The following is a 26,867-nucleotide window of genomic DNA, read 5'->3' as shown; positions in this document are numbered from 1 at the left end:
GAAGTCATACATAAAGATCAGAGATTGGTTTTTGTTTATTTGTTTCTTCCTTTTACCCCTCTTTCCCAAATATATGCGGCTGAGAAAAGTGAAAAGACTTCACCTAGCTAGCAAGTGATAGAGAAGAAATTCTAACCCAAGACCTCTGCCTCTTTATCCAGACCAATTTTCTTCTATCTTTGGTTTGTCAGCTTCCTCAATACAATATGAAAACTTTAAATTTATGGGTCTCTGTATTTTATTCTTATATCCCCCCTCCAATCCTAGAAAATGTCAAAGACCAAAGAGCTATCCAAATAATGTGTTCTTCTCTCCCTTTACTTTCAAGACCATGGAAAGGATGTCATTCTGGTCAATTCCCATGTCTCCCTCCAAAGTTAAACTCTTTTGCCTCAATAAATACTAACCTCAAACAATGTTAACCATGGCAGGCAGTTTCATATCTGTGTCTTACTTTTTCCAAAGGCATTTAGTGATATTTACAGCATGGAAAGATCCAAGTGGTTGTTGAAAATCCCTGTTCATAACCTCCAGGAGAAGGTTAGGATTAAGTACAATACTTAGAAAATACCCTTTCAAGTAAAATCTTCCTTAGATAAACTCAAGGTATTTCAAATTGGGTGTCTGAAGGGAAAATGCCCATTTCCCTTCAACTCAAAAATGTTAACATTAAGAAAGGAGATTACAAGATTCTAAGAGTCCCCTTTAGCCCATCGTTCACAAGAGGGGAAAATTAGGTGAGGAGGAGGTAAGGAATAACTATATGATAAGGAGATAGCACAATTAAGGCAGGACTCTTTGTCAGTATGGAATGACCAGCAGTGAGGACAAGAACCATATTGACTTCTTTCTTAAGGAGGCAAGGTATCTGTAATAATGAGAATGTCAAGATGACAGAAAAGACAACATTAGGTAATCTTTATTGGTCAGTCTTACATGCTGGCAATAAAAAAACTACAAAACTCCCTAGAAAAAAATCAGGCATTGTTTTGTTATTCAGAAGTGAACAAGAAAAATGAATTTAAAAATAATAAATAAAAGTATACCTTAATTAAATTCCCTTTGTAAACAATTTCCTTTTGGGTGGGGTGTCTATTTTTAGGTTTGGATGGATGATTTCATTGATATGGAAAATTCCATTAAAAAATTCTCCTCTACCAAAGTTATCAGACACCATTCAACAATTTATTGTGGTCAGAAACAGTCAATACTTTTTTCATAAAAAGTTATTGAATTATTTTTTTAGTTAGCAAAAATACATCTTCTCTCTGTTCTCAATTACCCATAGCAAATTGAGAAGAAAATAAAAACAAAACCCTTGTTAAAATATTTATAATCAAGCAAAAATAAATTCCCATCAGCCATGTCTACACACACAGACATCACACATTAGAATGTTCTAACACACATTAGAATGGGTAGAATGTTTCATTAAGAGTCTTCTGGAATCTTTCAGTGTTGCTTGTCTTTTTAACATTATCATTTTGATATATGGGGTGGAGCCAAGTTGGTGGAGAAAAACCAGAAAATCCCTTGAGTTCTTCTCAGTTTCCCCCAGGATGAACATTAATCCAGACTCAAAATGGATTGAGGAGTGACAGAACCCACAAAAAAGACACAGTGGAGCAATTGTGAAGCTTAAAATATCTTGGAAGGACATAAGGAAAGATCTGTCTTACTAGGGAACCTGGTCCAGCACAGGGGAATGCTAGGGAAGGCAACCAGAAGCTCACAGCTACAATACACAGATAAGCAACCAAGGCCGCTGGGTCCAGGTTCAGAAGGCCAGTAGCACAGCAGGCCACCTGTGAAGACTTCAGCCTCAGTGTAGAAGGCAAATTAGGAGCACCAGAACCCTGCACAACCAAACAAGACTAAGCTAGGCAACCCCAGTCCAGTAGGGAAGATGCTAAATTGAAGTCCCAGCAGGCTGTGAGCAGGCAACTGCCCAGGAGTAGAGCTAAGCTTTTAAAATCCATGAATAAGGCTAAAAATTAATGGGGGGGAAAAAAGCCCTAGTCATAGAATGCTACTATGTTGACAAGATCAAAACACCATATCAGAAAAGGAGAGTGGGAAAAGGTCTACATGTGAAACCCCAGAGGAAAATATTAATTGGTGTCTAATTCAAAAAGTCCCCTTGGAAGAGTCCAAAAAGATTTTAAAAATCAAGTAGAAAAAATTGGAGGATGGGACCGGAAAGGAGATAAGTGCAAGAGAGAGAGTCAACGGTTGAAAAAAGATGCAAAACTATTGATTGAAGAAAATAACTCCTTCTAAAACACAACTGGTCAAATGGAAAATAAAACAACTCTTTAAATAATAGAATTAGACAAATGGAAAAAATAATTCCTTTAAAATATATAATTGGACAAATGGAAAAGGAGAAACAAATGCTCACTAAAGAAATTAATTACTTAAAAATTAGAATTGGGCAAGTGAAAGCTAATGATTTTATGAGATATCAAGAATCAGTCATGGAAAATAAAAAAGGAGAAAATGTAAAATACCTCATTGGAAAAACAAATGACCTGGAAAATATATTCAGGAGAAATAATTTAAGAATTAAGAATTTAAGAATGAAACATATGATCAAAGAAGAGCCTAGACAACTTCTTTCTAGAAATCATCAGGGAAAACTACCCTGATAGCCCAATTTATCAGAGGGTAAAAGTCATTGAAATTATTGACCAATCACTTCCTAAAAGAGACACCAAAATTAAAATGCTAAAGAATATTATAGTCAAATTCCAGAATTATCAGATCAGGGAGAAAATACTGTAGATAGTCAGAAAGAAACAACACAAATACCAAGATGCCAGAGTCAGGATTACACAGAACTTGGAAATTTCAACATTGAAATATAAAATTCCAGAATGCAAAAGAGTTAGGACAACAACAAAGAATCAACTAACCTACAAAAAAGTTGAACATATTCTTTCAGGGGAAAAGATGGATAGTCAGCAAAATAGAGACTTTAAAACTTTTCTGATGAAAAGACCAGATCTGAATAGAAAATTCATTCTTCAAATATAAGATTTGAGAGTAAAGAGAGCAAAAGATAAATAGAAAAGAAAAGAAACTCATATAGTAAAATTAAACTGTCTATATCCCTATACAGGAGGATGATACAATTCACAGCTAGTGTAACTGATAAAGGACTCATTTCTAAAATTAGAAAGAAATGAGTCAAATTTATCAAAATATAACTCGTTATCCAATTGATAAATGGTCTAAGAATATGAACAAGCAGTTTTCAGATAAAGAAATTAAAACTATCTAGTTATATGAAAAAAACTCTAGATCATTAACTAGGGAAATGCAAATTAAAACACTTCACACCTATCAGATTGGTTCACATGATCAAAGAAAAATAAAGGAAAATTATCAATGTTGGGAGGAATGTGAAAAAACTGGGATACCAACATTATCCCAGTGTAGTTTCAATACCACTACCAAGTCTGTATCCCAAAAAGATCACACACAAAAAGGAAAAGGTCTATAGGTACAAAAATATTTACAGTGCCACTTTTTATGGCAAAGAATTGACAAATCGAGGCGATGCCCATCACTTGGGGAATGACTGAACAAATTGTGATATATGGATATGATTTTTTAATTACATGTAAAGATAGTTTTCAACATTCATTTTTTATAAGACTTTGAATGTGGGACTCCTTCTTATGCAGGGATATAGGCTTTCTCTATGTTAGAATTCACTGCATGACCATTCCTAGATAGATCTTTTCTACAATGTCCACAAACTGCTCTTTCTCCCTTTTACAATCTGGTCTTGAAAATGTCTCAATGTCTTGGTTCCCCATTCAGTACTTGGTCTTATACATTTTATAGACCTCCTGGTAGCACTTGTAGGTAAAATTCAACTTTACTTCCTGCTACTCCACCATCTTGACTCCATCAAGGATATAATGACAAGAATATAACACCAACAACAGCAGCATGTTTATAGAACTGGTGTCAGGCTCTACTATTTTATGATTATTATGTCATGAATATCATTTTATGAATATAATCATATTATACTCTATGTAAGTGAAAAAAATAAAGCCCATAGATGTAGAATGATATGCTCTATGCCACTTGTGTATCTATCATAAGAGGTGAAATTTGAACCCAGATATAATTTACAAGCGGTGCTTGGGGTGCTGTAAAAACTTAAGTTACCCAAGGTCACAGAGCCAGGTTTATGGGTGAGAAAGAGGACTTAGGCTCAGGTCTATAAGTTACCAAGAGTTTTATAACTTCCCCCTTGCTTCCTTCCTTCATACAAGAAGAATAGACTGTAAGTTATATTAAGGGCATCTTTCATATGAAATAAGAGAGTGACAGAAAGGGGAATCAGCTCAGTTACCCCACAGAGAAGAGCTCAAACTCAGATTGATATGTCTGTATTTATGAATGTGTCTGTGTATACATGATTGTCTCGGTAAAGGAGGAACTGAGTGACTGTGTGTGTGTGTGTGTGTGTGTGTGTGTGTGTGTGTGTGTGTGTGGCTTTTCATGAAGTTATGTGTGGGTGGGTAGATATGAACATATGTGAATGTACGCGTGACTGTGCATAAGTATGGATATGTGGAAAAGATGGATGAGTGCAGGTGTCTGTGATTATGTGGATATGGGTGTGGCTGTGAATATGGTTGTATTTTTTCCCAACCTACCACAATGATCTCCTAATACAAAGAATATTTCATATGCCCACTGGTAAAGGATGCTTTCTATCTAATAATAACTATGGATTTGCATTTATCCATCCAGATCTCTTGTTCTGTCCCATCTTGTAAGTTTGAACATTCATTTCCAAGAATCTTGGCAAGATCTAGATGCTCATTTCAATTTTTGAAAAACTTAAAGGACGAAAAGAACAAAACCCTGGTCCCCAAAATCAGTAAGATATATGTCTGACCCTAAAAAAGTTTTCAAACTAAAGTGTGACTCCAGCGATCATGATCACTAGTTGGTATGTTCATATGTATGGATGCATGTTCCACTGGGGCAACTGTGGAACACTCTTAGTGGAATACTTGCATTTTTCTCCCCTGAGTTACCTAAGTTGTACAGATCCTATTATATAGCTTAAAACTTCACCAAGATTTTTGGGACCTTCTAAATTTACATTGAAGGCAGATTAGCCCAGTCATTTTACAGCAACAAAGTAGTTTAATATGGAAGAACTGATTGTTACTCAAATCAGCATGTCTTTTCTGGTGTCAAATTCAATTCAATAATTCAATTAAATGGTTTTTCTTAACTGCCTAGTAGATGAAATGCACTGGACTTTGCCTTGGGGAGATATGAATCTGGACGTGACTCTTGTTTTTGAGGAGCTTATAATTAGGAGAGGAAAGGCACGCATGCAAATAAGTACAAATCAAGTCAGATAAAATTACATGCAGCTAGGTGGAATGTACTAAGTGGATAGAGCATTGGCCCTGGAGTCAGGAGGACCTGAGTTCAAATTTCGCCTCAGTCATGTACTAGTTTTGTCACCCTGTACAAGTCGCTTGATTCCAATTGCCTCAGGGGAAAAAAAGTTACATGTATATGAGGGGTATTATGTTATTTAAGAACATATGGGAGGGCCAAGTAGGTAGTACAGTGGATAGAGCACCAGCCCTGGAGGCAGGGGGACCTGATTTCAAATCTGACTTCAGACATTTAATAATTGCCTAATTGTATGACCTTGGACAAGTTACTTAATCCCATTGCCTTAAATAAATAATTTTTTTAGAAGATCATACGAGGGAGAAAGTATTTTGACCTAAATGAATTGAGCAAAAAATTTATATATATACTCCCTATATAGACTCTGAATTTATGCTCCCAACCACACACTCAAGAGTAATTCCAGGCCTCAGAGTACATCTGGATACTAATCCACACTCAAGATGTTAGGGGCAGCATTGAAGGTCAGTGGTGTTCTTCTAATGCTAAATGAGCCAGTAAATGGAGTACTATACCTAGAATCATAAAGGTCTGGGTTGAAATCTGGTCTCAGATACTGACCCTGGAAAAGTCATTTGGCCTGTGTGTGCTTCAGTTTCCTCAATTGTGAAATGAGGAATAACAGCACCTACCTCACAAGGTTATTGTGAGGATCAAATATATTTGTAAAAAGTGCTTAGTTTAGCAAAGAGTAGGCACTAAATAGATGCTCATTTGCCCTATTGGCTCAAGTTCCCATTCAGAGGCATGTTCCTCTGAAAACTGTGATTTGTACCCTGATATCATTTGCCACTGCCAGTTAATCTTTCACCAGTATCCTCAGATATCTCTTCAATTAACATCAATTATCTTTTACAAAAAGATACTTTATGAGAACATATAGCAAGAACAGAGGTCCATGAAAAACCTTCAGAACCTAAAGGAGTTTACTTTCTGTACCCCGTTGGTTCCTGAAAAGGGTGGACTCATCTTAAAGTGTCTCTACAAACATTTCTTCTACCAAGTTCACTTTGAAATCAGCATGGTGGATAGATGAATAGCTCCCCTGCTTGAAGGACATGGCATCCTGGCTGCCAGGTGGATTCCCTGCTAGGCTGGATCATTCAGGTCACTCACTCCTTGGAGATGTATTGGCTCCTCATCCAGCTTGGCTGCAGTTGCTATGGTAATTTCTTCCATGGACTCCTATCGCAGGGATTCTGTTGGCTATTTCAAACTTGTTGTTCCATCTCAAATACTTATTCATCTAAGATCAGTAAGATGCAAATGTATCAAGAACAAAAGCTAAAGCTATGCCTTGCATTCACAGACCACATGGAGACTTGGGTAAGGAAACGAGGCAATCAAATATCTCTTTCCCTTTACCCAGAGGTTTATAGCAATTTTTCTTCATGCATTACCAGAGGAGGGAGAGGAAGCAAAAGAGAGAAAGAGATAGACAGACAGAGAGAGAGAGAGAGAGAGAGAGAGAGAGAGAGAGAGAGAGTGTGTGTGTGTGTGTTTAAGAGAGGAAAGATGGAGGGAAGGGACAAGAAGGAGAAAGAAATATAGTGTTTCTCTTTTTCAGTTTTGCCTTTGCATGTACTCTCAGTTCCAGTTTATTAGTCAATTAAAAAGTCATTCCTTCATCACAAAATAAATTTAAATGATCAGGGAAAAAATCAGAATATAGAGTATCCCAAAAGACCCTGTGGAGTTAACACTTAAATAACCTAGGACTTCATAGCACATTTTGGTAAGTAGGGTCCCCAAGCATCCATGAGGTTCCCTATAACATATACAATGTCAACAAATGAAAACAGGAGGAAGAATATTCCCAACATCAGTATGTAAAAGAGTGCAAGGCATGTTTTTTAAATGGAAAATTTGACCAAGATATAGAGCGCGTGAGGGAAAACAGAATGAAAATGTCTGAAAGGGGGTAGCTAGGTGGCACAGTGGATAGAGAACCGGCCCTGGAGTCAGGAGGACCTAAGTTCAAATCCGAGTTCAGACACAATAATTACCTAGTTGTGTGACCTCAGCCAAGTCACTTAACCCCATTGCCTTGCAGAGAGAGAGAGAGAAAGAGAAAGAGAGAGAAAGAGAGAGAAAGAAAGAAAGAAAGAAAGAAAGAAAGAAAGAAAGAAAGAAAGAAAGAAAGAAAGAAAGAAAGAAAGAAAGAAAGAAAATGTCTGAAAAGGTAGATTGGAACCAAATTTTAGAAGACTTTGATTGACTTAGTAAACAAAATTATATTTTTTCATGGGATCATAAATATAGAGGAGGCAGGAGTCTAAGACATTCTTCCCCTCCCAATCTTCCAAATACAGAAACTAAGGTCCCTAGAGGAAACCTAGAGGTTTAATGACTTATCCAAGGTCATACACAGAAAAAGTAGCAGAGCCAAATATAGCTCTCTTTTTCTTCCATCATAATCTTTTGAAAATGAAAAAACCACTGAGGTTCCTACATCAATGACTGATATGATCATACCTATATAAAATAGAATTTCGTTAAAAACCATCCAATCAAGGCAACTAGGTTGCACGGTGGATAGAGCATCAACTTTGGAGTCAGGAGGACCTGAATTCAAATTCAGTCCCAGACACTTACTAGTTGTGTGACCTTGGGCAAGTGACAAGTAACCCCAATTGCCTACAACAGCAACAACAACGAAACAGCCATGGATAGTGCGGTTGTACTTTTAAGTACTCTGATAAACAAATGAATAAGTATTCTTCACCTCCATTCCCCACTGTCTGAATATCCTCTCCTTGAAATGTTTGCTTTGGAACAAAATCAAGGAACTCTGTCATTCTACTTTTTTTTTTTTTTTAGTTTTTGCAAGGTAATGGGGTTAAGTGGCTTGCCCAAGGCCACACAACTAGGTGATTATTAAGTGTCTGAGGCTGGATTTGAACTCAGGTACTCCTGACTCCAAGACTGGTGCTCTATCCACTGCACCACCTAGCCGCCCCTCATTCTACTTTCTAAGCATAATGTATAGGGACATTGATTCCTTATGGTCTTCTTCATCCACCATACATTTCTCAAAAACACTCAGTCAACAATGGAGGAAGCTAAGAAGGAAAAATGACTTACTCACAGAGATGTTGTTGCTGCTATTGGTGTTGGTGTGGTAGGTAATCAGAATTACCGACTAAGAGGACATATGAAATTTTATTAGAAAGAACTGAGATTTTTCTGCATGTTGCCTGAAGAGCTAGACACTTACAATTAGAAACCGGTATCATTTCCATTTTTGTTCTAAGTGGGGGAAGCATAATAAACAACATCTAAATAAATATAGGACATCCAAACTAGTTACATAATCATGTTGTTAAAATCTTCATGGAAAGGTCAGGTTTAGAAGATAGCACCCTGTTAATCATTCATTTAAGCATTATTCATAGCTATTGCTTTGATGACCTTGCTAGGGAGAGAGGACTTTGAAACACTTGTCCTTGCCCAGGTTGACCAATGACAAATCATCTCCTAGACTAGCAGCATTCATTGAGGTATTTTCAAGGTTAAGAGTCTTCCATTAAGAATTTTATTTCCAGCTGAGATTTTTCCAGTGCTTGCTTTGCAGGAATGATAGCCTTATTTTTTTAGCTTATACATGTGCAATTATGTAAAACACTTCCATATTAGTCATTTTGTAGAAGATGACTTGAATAAAAGAAAAAGCAATGAAAGAAAAAAGTGAAAAAAATAGAATGCCTCAGTCAGTATTTAATCAATATCAGTTCATTCTCTGGAGGCGGATAGCATGCTTCATCATTAGTCCTTTGGGACTGTCTTGGATCATTGTTTTGCTGAGAATAGCTAAGTCATTCATAGTTGTCCATTGAACAATCTTGCTAGTGCCATGTACAATATCCTTCTGATTCTAGTCACTTCACTATGCATCGGTTCATGTCAGTTCAAACTTTTCTGAAATCATCTTGTTTGTCATTTCTTATTGCACACTAATATTCCATCATAATCATATATAATCATATACTCTTCATCTCTCCATGTTCATCCCCACTGTCTAAATATCCTCTCCTTGAAATGTTTTTTTTTTGAGGGGCAGACAAAAGGCTGTAAGCTCTTTCATTACTTCTAAGAGTCATATACAGAGATATTTATTGATTCCTTAAGGTCATTTTTCCATCCACTATGTATTCTTCAAGATTATTCAGTCAATAATGCTGGCAATTATCCTAGGAAGGTTTATTTAAATATTCCCCAATTGATGGGTATCCCTTTGATTTCCAATTCTTAGCTGCCACAAAGAGAGTTGCTATAAGCATTTTTGTACATATAGATCTTTTCTCCTTTTTTGGTTATCTTCAGAATATAAATCTAGTTGTAGCATTGCTGTAACCATAGTCTTATAATAGGCTTTTCATGAAATCAAAAGAGAGTGAACTAGTTGAAATCCTTCAAGAAATATTGCAATGTTTTAAGACAAGAGTTATTCACACGGAAACATACAAAAGGAAAAAAATTGCAACATTATCCCATCCAGTGTCATTTTTGGAAATCGCAACTGAATCATCCAGAATTTGAGAAATATCTAATACTATATGTAAATATGGTCATTGATTTCAGCTCAATAAAAATATGATGTACAAATTCAAATAATATAACTACCTCATGGGATTCATTATTCACACTAATCAGAATCGACCTATGAATGCAATCCATATGACACCTTGCTATTCAGTGTCTACTTTACTTTTCTTTCTGCCATTTCTGAGAGATTTCATCCCCATTGAAAGTAGACCTTCAGTGACATCAGAGGCACATGAGGACTCTTTCCAGGATGTCAAGTAGATATTGTCTTCTGAGTTTGTGCTAGTACCTAGAAATAAACATAACCACCACTTCATACTATTGACACTTCAACTTAGCATGATGGAGTGGTGTTTACCTACAAGGTGCCAGATGGCACTGGGGCACTAATTGCTTGCTACTCCTGAACAATGTCACTGACAGAACAGAACTCTGACAAAAATGTCTTTATTATATTCACGAATTTTAAAATTCCAAACTATTTCTTTTTAATTTTTAACATTCATTTTTTTAAAAAATTTTGGATTCTGCATTCTCTCTCTCTCCAGTCTGCCCCTCCCCATCCACTGAGAAAGTAAGCAATAAGATATCGATTATATATGAAAATTCAGAGGAAACGTTTTTATTTTAGACATATTATCCCCCCCCCCAAAAAAAGTAAGAAAAATAGAGAATGTGGAGGAAAAGTATTCAATCTCCACTCAGAATTCATCCGTTCTTTCTCTCTGAAAGTAGATAACATTTTTCACCATGGGTCCATTGATCATTTTTTTATCAGAGTAGCTGAAGTCTTTCACAGTTGATCATCATGACAATATTGCTGTTACAATGAATAAAATTGCTTGCTTTACCCTGCTTCAATTCATAGAAGTCTTCCCAGGTTTCCAAACTGTTTTTTAAAGTTGTGCCTTTATAGTTTTTACTGTAGGACCTCTGGTGGGTAACTAGCATTTATACACTGTTTACTATGTCCCAGACAGTGCTAAGCACTTTTCAACTATTATCTCATTTGACCCTCACAACATCCCTGGGAGATATGTGTTATTAATGCTCTCATTTTACAGATGAATAAACGGAATCAATGAAGTTACTTGCCTAGGATCACACAGCCAGTATCTGAGAGCAGATTGAAATTCAGATCATCTTGTCTCCAGATCTGTTATTCTATCCACTGTGTCACTCAATAGAAACCTAAGTCTTGATATTAATTGGTATTAATTATCTCACCATCATGCAGCACCAGTCTTTTGCTCAATGCTTATGACTACTTATGTCTATATGCCCAGAAGTCCAATGTGGAAGATTGACTTGCCAAATTGAGTGCCAACACAGATTCAAGATTATAATGCATCACTGCTTTTGGAAGCTTTCAGGTTAGGAGCCTTCCCTGACCCGCTGTATCCATTTGATGAAGTTGATCAAGTCACATCTTGATTGAACAAGATCCCAGATTGGCTTATATCTCAAATGAGATCTGGAGAGAGTCCATGAGAGAAATTGCCAGAGAAATCGAACTCATTCCTAGCTAGCAAATGGAGCCATCTCTCCATAGTCAAAGGGCAGCTAGGTGGTGAAGCAAATAGAGCACCATGCCTGAAGTCAGGAGGACCTGAGTTCAAATGCAGCCTCAGATACTTGAGACTGTGTGACCTTTGGTAAGTCACTTAACTTGATTGCCTCATATCTAGAGCCATCTGCAGTCATCCTGATTCTTATATGGTCACTGGACCTAGAAAATTCTGGAGAAGAAAGTGAGGCTGATGACTTAGCCCAAACTCCCCCTCACTCAAATCCAATTCATTTGCTTGTCATGGCATCACCTCTCTAATGTCATGGTCTTCTTTGAGAGCAAAGGACAAACACCAATACCAGAGATCACTGTCTGGAGGGAGAAAACCTGAACTCAGATCCCTCATCTGCTGAGTATTGACCAGAGGATACTGGGCAAGTGATTTAACTTTTAGGGGGACTCAGTTTTCTCATCTGAAAAATGAGAGCATCGGATTAGATGTCCTCTGAGGTCCTTGAAAGCTTTAAAATATGTATTAAACTTTGACCCTTTCATGAGAAAAATAACTTGTTATTCTCCATCACTTTATTAATCTAGACAATTAACAGAATATCAATCAATTCCTGATTTATAGGATTTGCTTACTTCTATGGTGTAAATACTCATATTGAAAAATTTAACAATTGGCTCTTGGTTCCAACACACCTCTGCCTAAGACTATGATGTATTTCAGAAAGTTCCCTGCACTGGAAATCATAAAATCCAGACTTTTATCTCAGCCTCTCTCTTTAGTCATGGAAAAACCTATAACTCTTCCAAGTTTTGTTCTGTTTCTTACCTGTAATATTGTAATAATAATAATAATACCTGCCATATTTCATAAAATTCTTTAAAGGAAAATGTTTCATAAACTCTTAAAGTGACATGAATTCTGGTCACTTGGTCAAAAATAAAGCAAATACTAAACACTAGCTAGTGTGCTATGAAGTGGGAAACAAAAGAAAGGCAAGTCATCAGACAGCACACATTCTCATAGGGAAGATAATTCAACAATCACTATATACATATATATATATATATATATATATATATGTTATATAATACACACACACACACACACAAGATATTTGCAGTGCATATGAAAGTAATCTCAGAGGAAAGGCACAAATTTGGGAAAGTGGGAAAGGGTAGGAAAAGCTTCCAAGACATTCATGATGTCTTCAAAATGTGGCTTGACTTCCCCCAAGGTCTATAATCACATCATTCCTACAATCACAATTTTGTGCTATTTAGTTAGCTTCCATTATCATTTCTAATGGGGCAGCCAGGTGATGCCATAGTTCATAACACACTGGGACTAGAGCCAGAAAAAGTCATCTTCCAAGTTCAAATCTAACCTCAGATATTTAGTAGCCATGTAACCCTGGGCAAGTCATTTAACATCATTTGCCTCAGTTTCCTCCTTTGTAAAGTGAGGTGAAAAAAGGAAATGTCAAACCACTTCACTATCTCTACCAAGAAAACCCCAAACGGGGGTCACAAATCATTGAACACTACTGAAAAAACAATTAATTCCTAATAATTGATCTTTGCTATCAACAGCAATTGGGGCATAAGTAAACTAAGTTTTGTCGAGCTGTTACCATCATATACACCATCCTTAAGCAAATGGTCAGATGAAAAAGCTGATTTGGACTAAGGATAACCTCGTGTGATTTCTTGGTGGAGATTGCCTACCATGACTTTATAGAAATATCATCACTCTATTATTGCAAGATGAAAACAAAAGCACTCTGCTGATGTAGTAACAGGACAAGACCTCAGGACTTAGCTTACCTCTATTCAGTTTTAAATAAGGATATAGATGAACAAGAATTTATGGCTGTTGTTCTGCTTGTACTCACTCTTTGTCCATTTTTCCCACCAGTTAAGTCTTTTCTATCTACTTCAGGGTTGGATCAAAGGGGTTCTTTCCTTGACAATGGAATAATATGGCATATCTATACAGATCCGTTTTGATGTTGGAAGATAATAACAGAGTGACTTGTAAACAGAAAAAAACATTAAAAAGTGTTAAGATTATTTTTTTTTCCAACTGAGGACTTCAGGAGACCATAACGCATTTTTAACCAGTGTCACAATTTAAGTGGAAATAACCAATATTCCTATAGTTAGTATATACCACAGTCAATTTCAGAAAAATATATGTGCTTTTGTCCAAAAAAGTGAAATGTTAGGGAGGAAAAGGTATTGAGTATCCATGGCAGGGAATAATGGGGCATTAAAATCTTAGTTTTTTAAACATTTTGAGATCTGTAGTACTGGTCTGTAGTACTTCCTAGAGAGAATTGGATCCAGATTGATTTTTCAAATATAAAATATTGTTATTGAAGGTGTGGTGCCTGTGTTACTGATAGCAGTAAGTGGTTTGTGGATAGAGAGCTGGGTCTGGAGTTAGGAAGTCAATAAGACTTTGAATTCAAATCTGAGCTCAGATTCTATCTATGTGACCCTGGACAAGTCATTTTACCTCTGTCTGCTTCAGTTTCTTTTTTTTTTAAATGGGAGTTTTAATAGTGTCTGATCAAAGATAATATTTACAAAGTAGTTAACATTGTTTCTAGCCCATTTGTTGTCCAGTAGACATACCTGAAGAAAATGACTGAACAACAAATGGGCTAGAAACTATGTTAACTACTTTGTAAATATTATCTTTGATCAGACACTATTAAAACTCCCATTTTATGGTGGTATATGATACTAACAGCTCCACAAAACTTACTGTTTACTTATGCCCCAACTGCTGTTAATAGCAAATCCCAATTGGGGTTTTCTAGGCAGAGATCTTAGAGAGGTTTATCATTTCCTTCTCTATTTTGTTATACAGATGAGGAAATGGAGACCAAAAGAGTCATGACTAGCTTAGAATCACACAGATAGTAAGTGCTTGAGCCCATAGTTGATTTCAGGTTTTTCTGACTCAGTCCAGTTCTGGAGGATGGTAAATGACTAATAAACATTTCTCCCCCCCCCCCCCAGCCTTACCAATCAAAGCGCTGATTTCATTACTAATTAGTGACAAATCTCCATTCCATCTCATTCTAATTTCATTTTTTTATTTATTTAGATTTTTTTTGCAAGGCAAATGGGATTAAGTGGCTTGCTCAAGACCACACAGCTAGGTAATTATTAAGTGTCTGAGGTCAGATTTGAACTCAGGTACTCCTGACTCCAGGGCCGGTACTATATCCACTGCACCACCTGGCTGCCCTCATTCTAATTTCAAAAGACTACTTTGCTCATTGGATTTTCATAGGTTTTTAATATATTTAATCCTTCTGGAGCAGTAGCATGTTAATGCTGGAAAAATACATATTTTGTGAATTCTTATTTGTTATTTAGTTGTTTTATATTAACTATTGGATAATTAGGAAGAAGTTAACATAAACTAAGTATCCCAAGAATTCTCTAAAGTTGAATGTTTATGGCAGGAACTCATTACTAGGTTGTCAAGTTTTTGAATGAATAAATTTCATTAAATATTCTTTTGTAATATTTAGCATTTTATTTAATGCCTTTGTATATGTATTTATTTTCTACACTTAGTACCATTTGAAGAAGGGGAGCATAAGCTTTTCTAGACTCTCAAAGGGGTCTATGATACAGCAAAAAAAGGTTAAGCACTCCCAGTCTCCTGGCATAAAAGCCTTAGTTGGCACAATGATGTGCCAATAAGGCCACTTTAAAATAGAAGATGTTGATTTGACTCCCTGCTCAGAATTATTGATAGGTGAATAGAGAGGAATGACTGAAAACAACTTGGGGAATAATAGAGCCTTCCCCATAACAAAGCCCTGGCTTTCTTCCCTGTCCTTGTGGTCACTTTAGCCAGAAATGAAAGCTCAGTTCCTGGAAGGCTTCGGAGGACATTCGGGTTAAGATCTTTCCAATTCAGGTGTGAAGAATTGAACATTATCACAGCTTCCAAGTTCTATATCCCCAAAGTCAAGGCATGTCAAGCAACTTTTATTCTGTTTACATTATATCTCATTCTAATTTCAGTAGACTATTTTGTTCACTGAATACGCATAGATGTTGAGTATACTTAACCAGCATGGGAAATCCTCCCATACCTTGTCTTTCTATGGGAGATGAGGATCTTTGTGACCCAAGTTCAACCAGATAGACCCTTGATGACATCCCAGTGTTACTTTACTCTCAGATGTTTCTGTCAATCCAATTTAATTTAGTTCAATTCAATAAATATTTTAAATATATGTATTTATTTCTTCAACACTGCACCAACCCATGCATGATATGTCAGACTATCATTGCTCAGCAGCCTTTTTCTCACATTATCACCTCCACTCTGATGGCTTCTTTCTGATGGGTAAAATTTTTTTGAAACTTTGAGTCTCCATTGCAAACACTAAAGTCTTCTTAAAATACAGAGCAGCCTATGATGATACTGATTCTCTATTTGCCTTTTCCCACTTAGGTACTCATTCCCCAACTAGTTACTTCAATTGTCTTGATGTGTTATCTTCAGTAGAATATCAGCTCCCTGAGGACAACAACTGCCACTGCTATGTTTTGTATTTGTATTCTCAACGGGTAGCACAGTTTCTGACCAAGAGTAAAGACAATAAATAAATAAATGTTTAATCTATCTATCCCTATATCATCCATCTAATTATTTATCTATCCATTCATCATCTGTCCATATTTATCTATTTTCTTCATCTATCTCCCAACTTATCTTTCTATCATCTATCATCTATCCATTTCTTACCATTCTATTAAGACTAATCTTAAGGATATAAATCAGAGGTCACAGTGAGATTGATGAACACTGAGTTCCACTTGCAGATTAAAACAAGCTTCTGAACATAACAGAAGCAGCACCAGATAGCAGACATGTTGGGATGGTTTGCTATTTCATTCTCCAAGATCATCTTGCAGATGAGTAACTGAGGCAAATAAGGTTGATTTGCCCAGGGTTACACTAAGTGTCTGAGGTCATGAAAATGAGTCTTCTTGACTCCAGGTTCAGCATTTTATCTATCTTAGAATAGAGGAGATTTGGATTCAAAATCCACTTCTGACACTGGCATTCATCTATAAACCTAAAGTCTCTGAGATTTAGTTTCTTCATCTTTAAGATGGGAATATTAGTGCCTTTCTCAAAGTGTTGCTGTGAGAATCAAATGAAATAATGTATAAAATACAGTGTCTCAGTTATAACACAAAAGGCATTGGTTTTAAAATGTCCTCAAATTGTACTTCTGTTAATTAGTGCTATGAAATATGTCTAAGCAATGTGCATATAATTAAAACCTGTATACATATACACATAGACATCTATTAATACAAATAAATATCATTTTTCACTACAGATCTCAGCCTGAAAAATAAGGTTTGACAAAAAGGAGTAAAAGTAAGATACATTGCAAAATTACAGCTGAAAAATCTATATACATCTAAGTTTTTGCATTTCTATCAATTTAATCAATCAACAAACATTTATCAAGTATGTATTTTACATTCAGCATTGTGTTAGATTCTGGGGATTGAAAAAGAAAGATGAAACACTCCTTATTCTTGAGTTTATATTTATTCACACAAATGATTTATTTCTTGTGATAAAGAAGCAATGAGGAGGAGGGGAAAGGAAGAAGAAGAAAAGGAGGAAGAGAAGGAGGAAGAAGAAGAAGAAAGGAAGGCAGGAGAAAGAGAAGGAAAAGGAGGAGAAAGAGGAAGGAGAAGGAGGAAAAGGAAGAACAAGAAAGGAAGAAGAACAGGAAGAGGAGGAGGAGGAGGAAAGAGTAGAAAGAAGAAAGAAGGAAGAAGAAAGAAGAAAGAAGGAGACAAAAGAGAAGGAGGAGAACCACAATGACTGGCATACCAGTGTAAAATGATTTACAAAGGACTCCTTGAGCCAAGAAAAACTCCAGAGGTAGACACTCATTGTCCTTATTTTATAGATAAGGAAAATGAGACTCATGTAGTTTAAGTAAACTTGCCTAGGGACATGCAACTAATTAATAACAATAACAGAAACTGAGCCCAAGCTTTACTTGTGTCCAAGTCTTACACACAATCCAGCTGAAAAAATAATGATATTAATATTATTATGATGCATAGGTTTTATACAAGTCCAGATTCAGGCTTCCTGGTGGGGAGTAGGGTTGAAGTGCAACCTGTCTATGTATGTGTGTGTTTGGTTCAGCAATATGGGAACAGTAAAATGAAATGGTTTTACTTTTTGTTGGTTGGATCTTTTCTTTATCCTTAATCCCAAAGAAGTTTCATAGGGAATTTTAGTGAATGCAGTGACCAAATCATTTGCATTCCTTGAAAATTCTTGATGCAAGATAACTAGCTAGATAGATAGATAGACAGGCAGGCAGGCAGGCAGGCAGATGGGAGGTAGGTAACTAGATAAGTGGGTAGATAGATAAATGAATAGATAGCTAAACATACAGAAAGGCAGAGAGAGAGATGGATAAAGGAAAAGACAGGCAGGGAGTGATAGATAAATAAGATGTTGATAGATCAATGGTCAACTAGATGAACAGGCTGACAGGCAGACAGAGAGAAAGAGGTAAATGAACACAAGACAGAGAGATAAATAGATTAGATAGACTAACAGATAGATAGACAGACAGATAGACCAAAGGACCGATGGACAGATGGACAGAAGGACAGACAGACACAAAGAGAAGTGTCTCTAATGTACAAAAGAAGTCTTGGATGACACAGTAAGATATAGGAAACTCAAAGTTTTCTGTCCTTTTCTAGGAAACTAAATGTTGAGTGAACAGTTGCAGAGGACTAGGCATGGAGTCCAGAAGACCGGAGTTAAAATCCATCCTCAGATACATATCAGCTGTGACTTTGCACAAATTACTCGATCTTTGTTTGTCCCAGTTTCCATATCTGTAAAATGAGGATAATAGCAGCTCCTACCTCTCATGAGTTGCCGCAATGATCACATATGATAATCATTGCAAAGAGCTTAGTACAGGGTCTGGCACATAGGAGAAAGAAGAGAAATGTTGGTCATTATTATTAATGGTATTATCATGAGCGTTATTATTACTAGTAACTGTTGTTTTTATTACTACTGTTTTTATTTGTTATTACCATTACTATTGTTATTATTACCATTAATTCCTAATTCCCAGGTCAGCCAGGATGCCTCCCTGCATATTTATTTCTGCATATGACATAGCAGTGGAGACTTTGACAAAATATTATAAATGATTTGGAAAGGACAGATAATTCATTAAGATGCAAAAATATATCAACTGGCTAGGAAGTTATTAAGATAAAATTAAAGTCTTACTCTTTTTTTTTAGGTTTTATTTGGAAGGCAAATGGGGTTAAGTGGCTTGCCCAAGGTCACACAGCTAGGTAATTATTAAGTGTCTGAGACCGGACTTGAACCCAGGTACTCCTGACTCTAGGGCCGGTGCTTTATCCACTGCACCACCTAGCTGCCCCTAAAGTCTTACTCTTAAGATTTTTTTATATCAACTTTAAAAGCACAAGACTTAAAAGGTGTATTTCTTATAAATGAATCCTTATTGAAATGATCTATTCTAAAAAAAAAAAAAGAAAAGAAAAAGAAAAAAAGAAATGATCTGTCCTTTCACACAAATGGCATAAGTTTTGAATGATTTCTCCTATACTGACAATGGGAAACTGCCTGAGACAGTTTAAAAAAAAAAAAAGATTGGGGCAGGAGTCAGAGGATCTCAAATACAACCTTGGCTACTTGTTACATTCATTGTGAATGTAAAATTCCCTATCTCTTAGAGGCCTCACTTTATTTGTTTATAAAATGAAGAAGCTGAATTAAATAGCCTCTAAAGTCTCATTTAAGACTATGGTTATTTAAAATTTTCCAAGGCTACTACTAGTCAAGGCTAAAAAACAAAACAAAACAAAACATTTTGCAGAAGTCACTGGGCCCTCCTGAAAAACAAATGGTGCAATGCTCTAACTAGGCAACATCTATAAGTGAGTTCTCTTGAAGGGTAGGAGGGGAGCAGGGGAGGCTCTTCTTGGTCTTCCAATGATGAAGTTTCTTATCGATGTCCATGTTCTTTTTGCTCAGAAATCTTTTGCATTTGGGACCTAAAAGTAACATCAAAATATCAGTCCAGTCTTTCCTTTTATAGACACATGGATTGAATCACTTGAATCTTAATTTGAAAATGATCTCCCACTTGACTGATTTAGAAAGTTGGATCAGACTTTTTCCTCTGGGACTTCATAGAAATGCAGAATTCTAAAATTGGAAACGACTTTGGTGGCCCTCTAGTCCAGTCCATAGAGTCTTACTATAACATTCACAATCAATGACTATAAGATTGCTTAAAGGTAAAAAAAAGAAAAAAGAAAAAAAAAAGAATTCCTCATCTTTGGAGTCAGTCAGTTCACTGTTTGGATGGCTCTAATTGCTAGAAAGCATTATTGTTTTAGTGACATCAAGTCTAAAGGTGGTGTTGCTGCTGTTGTTTGTACCTACTACTCCTGAGTCTACGCTCTAGGTCCAAATCAGATTTTCATGACTCTTCTGCAAGATGACCATTTTCTTCTCTTGTTCTTTCAAATGATCCTCAGATGATATGGACTCTGCTCATTTCACCAACATAGTTGACGCCCTCTAGATGATCTCCAAGCACTAACATTTGTAAACTATAATATCCAGAACTGAATATGGTACTTGTACATAGTCTCTGTTTAGTCTGTTAGCATAGGTTTTAATAGCAAGGCATGCTAACCATTATTATGCCATGAACTCCTTAAAGGATCTATGAAGCCTATGCCAATTTCTCAAAATTATATTTTTAAATGCAAAAAATACATAGAATAACAAAGAAAATTACTTAAACTGAAACACAGATATCAAAATATCAATAGACAGATCCCAGGTAAAGAAGCCCTGAGAGACTATCATTCTTTTTTTTAATTAATATTTTGTTTTTCCAAATACATACTATAAAAGTATTTCCACATTCATCCATATGCCTATGTATATTTTTAAGTTACAAAGTTTTCTTCCACCCTCCCTTTCTAACCCCTCTCCCCTCAGTGGCCAAAACTCAGGTTAATATTGTATATACACATTTGTGTTAAACATGTTTACAGATTAGTCATTTTGGGTACGAGGAATTAGCATTGAGGAAAAGAAATATGTGAGATTTTTTTTAAAAGTGGATGTAATGGTCATGAGATTCTTAAGGCTTTTTTTATTTTGTTTTGGTTTGATTTTCTTCCTCTGGATGGGGATAATATAGTTCCCTAGTCGGTCTAATAGGGGTGTCCTAGCTCTGAGCTGCTGTTAACATTGTTGTTAATGTGTACACTGCTCTCTTGGTTAGACTATCACTTCTTTACTCCTGGAAATGTTCACATTCCAAGACAGTCAAATTTAGCCAAATATGTTCTTTCTACATTTTTGTATTTTTTTTAATAATTTCACCTGAGCGGAAACAGTTATTGCCATTGTTATTTTTCCTGACCTGGACAAATGGCTCTTTATTCAGAATGATCAAGGTTTAAAAAAACATAGCAACCATAAAATGCTGCTCTTGCCCTGGTCAGACCACACCTACAGTATCTTAATTTCTATATACTTTGCAGGAAGTATCTGAACAAAATAAAATTGTTTCCAAATGACTGGAAAGATAATTAGCACACTGAATGACTAGTATGATGTGAAAGTATCTCAATTGACAAAGAAGTTCATTCAAAGCTATTAAAATAAAATGGAGATAGATATGAAGTCCTACTCTTAAGATTTAAAATAAATTAATTTCAAAGGCATAAGGTTTGAAAATTATGACAAGATTTGTTTATATAGAGAAAAGAAAGATAATCTAGGGGGTTGGTCAGAGAGCCAACTCAATATGAGTCAATAGTGTGATACAGGACTCAAAAATAAGAATCTAATCTTAATCTATTTTAAGAGAAACAATATCCAGAAAAAGGGAGCAATCACAACAGAGGTACTATTGACAGTTGTAAATACCATATTTTAGGATGCACCTTTATGAATAAGAAAATAATATTTAGAGGAGGTTGGCAAGGATGCTGACTGCTCTCCAAACCTTGAAGGTCAGCTGAAGCAAATGGAGATTACTGGAATATTTCATTTCAGAAATGAAAAGTTAGGGAGGATTTCAATAAAATGCTTCAAGTATCTGAAGACATGTCATGTAGAAGCAGAATTTCATTGATTCTGCAAAGGACTAAACTATTATAGAAGGTTGAGAGGAAGTTACGAAGAAATTAAGTGTTTTATTAAGAAAATTCTTCCTAAATAATTATAACATCCCTAAAGTGAAAAAATTCATCTTTAGAGGTGGGTTTGCAATCACATCTTCAAGTAAAAGCTGGATCGCCACTTGTGGAAGATTTTGTAAAGGGGAACCTGTGACAGGAATTCTTAGCCTGTTTTCTGAGTCATTAACACTTTTGGCAGTCTTGGGTCCCATTCTCAATAATGTGTTCAGCTTTATAGCTGAAATAAGAGATAAATTTCAATTGGAAGTTTAATGTTTGTGTGTGTGCACGTGTGTGTGTGTGTGTGTGTGTGTGTGTGATTATATGTGTGTATTTTTCTCCTTCAAGTTCATGGATCCTTACAAATTGGGGTCTATGGACCCAGAGTTAAGAAATTTTTTCTCTTTAGATATAACTTATCACAAATTATCCTTTCTAATTCTAAGATTGTGATTATCTAATAGTGGAATCTTGCCATCCATGATTCAATTGAAGAAAATTGAGGTCTATAGGTCTGAAGACCTCAAGGACACAGCATTCATGGGCCAATGTCATATAAACAAGGGATTAGACTTGTTATTCTTGGTTTCAGAGAACAGAAAAATAGAAGGAATTTACAAAGGAAGACTTTTGACTTCATAAAATCTAATACTGACAATTTTCCAAAAGTAGAAGTGACTGTCTTAGGAGTACCCACCCATCACTGGCTTTCTCTATGAAAAAGTTAGATGACCAGCCATCCTGCATGTAAAGGATTATAGACTGAACCAAATGGCCCTTGTCCTCAGACTTTCCCCAGCTCTGATTGTGTGGATCATTTCTGGAACCACAGCTAATAGTGCACACTCTGAGCCAAGGAGAAGCTATTATAATGGGGAAATGACTTCCCATCTCACTCACTGAATGTACAAGATGTTGATTGAGCTCCAAAGTGAATAAGAACCAACCCTGGAGCTGTTTTCCTTTCCCACACTGTGTAGGATTTAGTCGGTAATAGTCATTGCATTTTGGTCTCCTGTGATTTCCACAGGAAAGCCAGAAAGTGAGCACAATGTCCAAGTACTTCATCAGTGGCACAGTCATTTTGAAAGAAATGTTTAATGTAGAGAACAACTTTCCAGAGTTTAATCCTCATAATTCTCTCTGATTAAATGCTTCCCTTTGTCCTTTGGGCAGAGATTTTTGTGTATGTGTATATATGTGTGTGCATGTTTGTCTGGTGTATACATGTATATAAATATAGATATATAGATATATACCTATATATATGCCCAAATATAAAACATAAAATCTGTTGATATATATGTATGGTTTGAAATATAATATATATACATATACTTACACACACACACACACACACACACACACACACACACACAACACATACATATACCAGATAGGACTTGAGGAAGTCAAAGGAGAGCAAGTAGATAGCCAGGAAATAAATTGCAGGAAGTTCTGGACTTAAATCCTATTAAAGACTCCTTCAAGTTGTGAAACTGGGGGTAAAAACTTTTCCCTTTCTGGAGAGCTGACAGACAGCTACCTCTAGCCCTATGACTTTTACTCTACCTTCTTTCATCATGATCACCTCAAAAAACTTTTTTTTTTACCTGCATGTCCCCCATTAAATAGAAATTCATTCTTTTGCATGTTTAATGGTTTTGGATCTTAGAAAGATGTCTACTGAAATGCAAATACTCCTCAAAGAGCTGATACTTCTATTCCTTTTAAACTAATATATCCTTAAGAATCTATTCAACAGGTTGATCAGCTGGTATAGTACATCTCCTGAAGAAGGAAGAAGAGGGTTGAAAGGTAGACCAGAGGGAAAGATAAGATTTAGCCCATAATGGATGCACACCAAAGACAAATTTTACTTCCTTAACAATTATGCCTAAGGCTGCCCATTGCCCTTCATTCTTTGCATCAATTTTGTCTCAATTCAATAAGATTTTGTGAGATGCCTATTAAATTCCAAGAATTAGGCTAAAGACTGAGGCTATCAAGGCAACACAAATATATTCCTGCCTTCATTCTGCTAGGGGGAAAGAACAAGTTTATTTCTAATGGCTTAACCAAGAAAATCAACATGACAAACATAAAGATGAACTTTGCCCATATTTTAAATCTCTCAGAAATTAAATTAACCATATCCTGTAATGGAAAGAATTTTAGATTTGGAGAGTTAGATTATAATTGTGATGCTGTTACTTGTCACTTGTAGGAAAGTAGCACCTATTGTGTAGATTAATAACTCAGAGGTGGGTAGAGTTATCTAGTCTAGTTTCCTCATTTTTGCAAATGAGGACACTGAGGACATGAGAAATTAACTCACCTAGGGTCATAGAGAGAGAATTGAAATTCATATCCTCTGGTCCAGGGTTCTCTGTCAGTAAATCTCACTGCTTCCTCCAGGTCTTCATTTACTCCTTAGCAAAAAAAAGAGTGTATTCTAAATCTTCTAAATTTTCTAAACCTTTTCTGCATCCTTTTTGGCTGTCTGGCGAAGCCTATGAATACTTTCTCAAAATAATGGTTTTAAATCCATAAAATTATATATGTACTTTCATATATGTGTGTGTATGTGTGTTTGTATGTATGTATATATAATATATATTATATATATATAATACAAAGGAAAGCAGTGTTGAAATACTGTCATAAAAAATGAATTTTAAAGTATTTGGACCCCAATTTAAGATTCATTATACTAAATGATACCCAAACTCCCTTCCCGCTCTGATTTCAGTGGTCAAATTATAAGCTGATCATATATAGGCTACATCTCTAAACTAATTTCTTTTGAAGAAGGAAGATAAATTGAAAATGCTAATTACAGGCATCCTTCAGATTGTATACAACTCAGATGTGAGGGGTAACCATGACAAAGGCCTTAACCCTAGTCATTGGCATAGGTCCTCATAAGACTCAATATTCCTTGCAAGCAGGTATGATATTTTATGTCCATCAAAAGGAACAACTGAGCAAATAGAAAGCTACAGGGACACAATCTATTTATGAAAAGCCAGAAGCAAACCACCCAAACCACAGCCTCTGATCCTCCCACAAGGGGATATTTTTACCACTCTCCATAATGCTGAGGTAGGTGTTTATCACTTTAGTAATGTCTGTCCATCTAAAAGGGGAATTGGGTAGACCAAAAAAAATTGTATTGGGTTTGCTAGAGGAAGACACAGTAGATGCTATAATTAAAATAGAAAGAAACCAGTCATCAAATGCTATATTGACAAGGAGATACAAGGAACAGTCACGCACCACTTTTGTGGGCTTTGGGATTTACTGGCAACGGGAGAATATTTTTAGCATGTTAAAAAGTCAAGAGGTGGTGTGGGCAGAGAGGCAGCTTCTAGAATAGACCTGAGTTCCAGTCTTCTCTCTGACACATATCAGCTCCGTGACTCTCAGTAAGGCTCTTAATTTCTCACTGTCCACAGGTAATGTGGTTGCTGTAGCCCAAGACACTTGCTAGGTAAGAGTCACTAATCTAAATAATAATTATAATAGCACTCATGTAATACTTTCAATTTTTCGAAACACTTGTGTTGTCACATTTGCTTTCCATCCAAACTCAAGGAGATGAGTCCATTACAAGTGAATAAACTTTAGCCCAGAAAACTGAGTGACTTTCCTGGGGCATGCAACTTGTTAAGTATAAGAGGGAGAATTGGAACTCAGTTCTGTCTTCAAGTTTGGTGCTTTATCTACCTAGAGAGAGTTTCTTACATCCAGATCCTTATTCCTTTGCCCTCAAAAGAAAGCCAAAAGTCACAATATGTGTTCTTATTATTCACTCTACCTTCCTAGTCACCCCTCCCCGACTTTTCAAATAATTATTATTTTAGCCAAGTTGTCTTTAAATTTGTAAGAATTTTCCTCTAGTACTACAAAGTAAAGTGAAGATGATTCTAGATTCTTGAAGGCGAGGCAAGATCAGAAGTTTGTGAATTTTCTTTATAGCAAAATGGAAAGGTTTTATGACAGATACAATAATAACAATAATAGTAGTGATAAAAGGAAAATTTATTAAATACTTGCTATTTACCAGATACTGAGATAAAACCTGAGAGTTACAAAGAAAGGGACAAATTTGATGAATTCATGGAATTCCCATTTGGATGGGGAGATCATGTTACAAATTACTATAAATGAATAAGACATATAGGGCCAAATGGACTGACTGTTAAGTTGTATCTGACTCTCCATGACCCTATTTAGAGTTTTCTTGGCATAGAGGCTAGAGTGGTTTGCCATTTCCTTCTCCAGCTCATTTTACAGATGAAGAGATTGAGGAGAACAAGATTAAATGACTTGACCAGGGTTACAAACTACTAAGTGTCTAAGGTTAGATTTGAACTCAGGAAGATGACTTTTTCAAATTCTAAGCCCTGTACTCTATCCATTATCATGGAAATGGCAGGGTAAATTAGACATAATGTCAAAAAGAAGCCACTAGCAATGAAAACCAGAAATTGTCTCTTGCCAAAAGCAGTATTTGAGCTGAATATTGAAAGGAGCCACCAGGGTAGCCAAAGTGCATTCTCAGGAACAGGGAAAGATCTTGTACTTTTTGTCCAAACACTGGTCAAACTCAATTTAGAATTCTTCAATAGAAGGTTGTCCACTCAAGGATAAGAGTTTTGTTTTGTTTTTCTGGAGTCCCAATAACTCACAAAAACTACAAGCTACATCATAGAGAGGGTTGGAGGCTGAATCGGTGGAGGGACTGCCCACATTAATAAATGCACATCCCACAGATCTGAAGTATAGGAGGAAGGTGATATGAATGAGGTTTTCTATAAACTTATTATTGGATTGTGGCCTTTTAAAAATATTTCATGGGAATTGTTGTCTTTGGAGTCAAACAACCACTTTTTAATCAGTCATGTTCTTTGTCTCATTATATGTCTACTTTCTTCTAAAATCAACATCTTGATGTTCCCTGCTCCTTGATTTGTTTTACCAAGGAAACTGAGGATGTTTTATCTACAAATGTTGGGTTTGGTCTAATGAAGGTTCACAACTTACCATC

This window comes from Macrotis lagotis, chromosome 3 (assembly GCF_037893015.1).
Source record: "Macrotis lagotis isolate mMagLag1 chromosome 3, bilby.v1.9.chrom.fasta, whole genome shotgun sequence".
Lineage (NCBI taxonomy): Eukaryota > Metazoa > Chordata > Mammalia > Peramelemorphia > Peramelidae > Macrotis > Macrotis lagotis.
Note: the sequence above shows the minus strand (reverse complement) of the source record.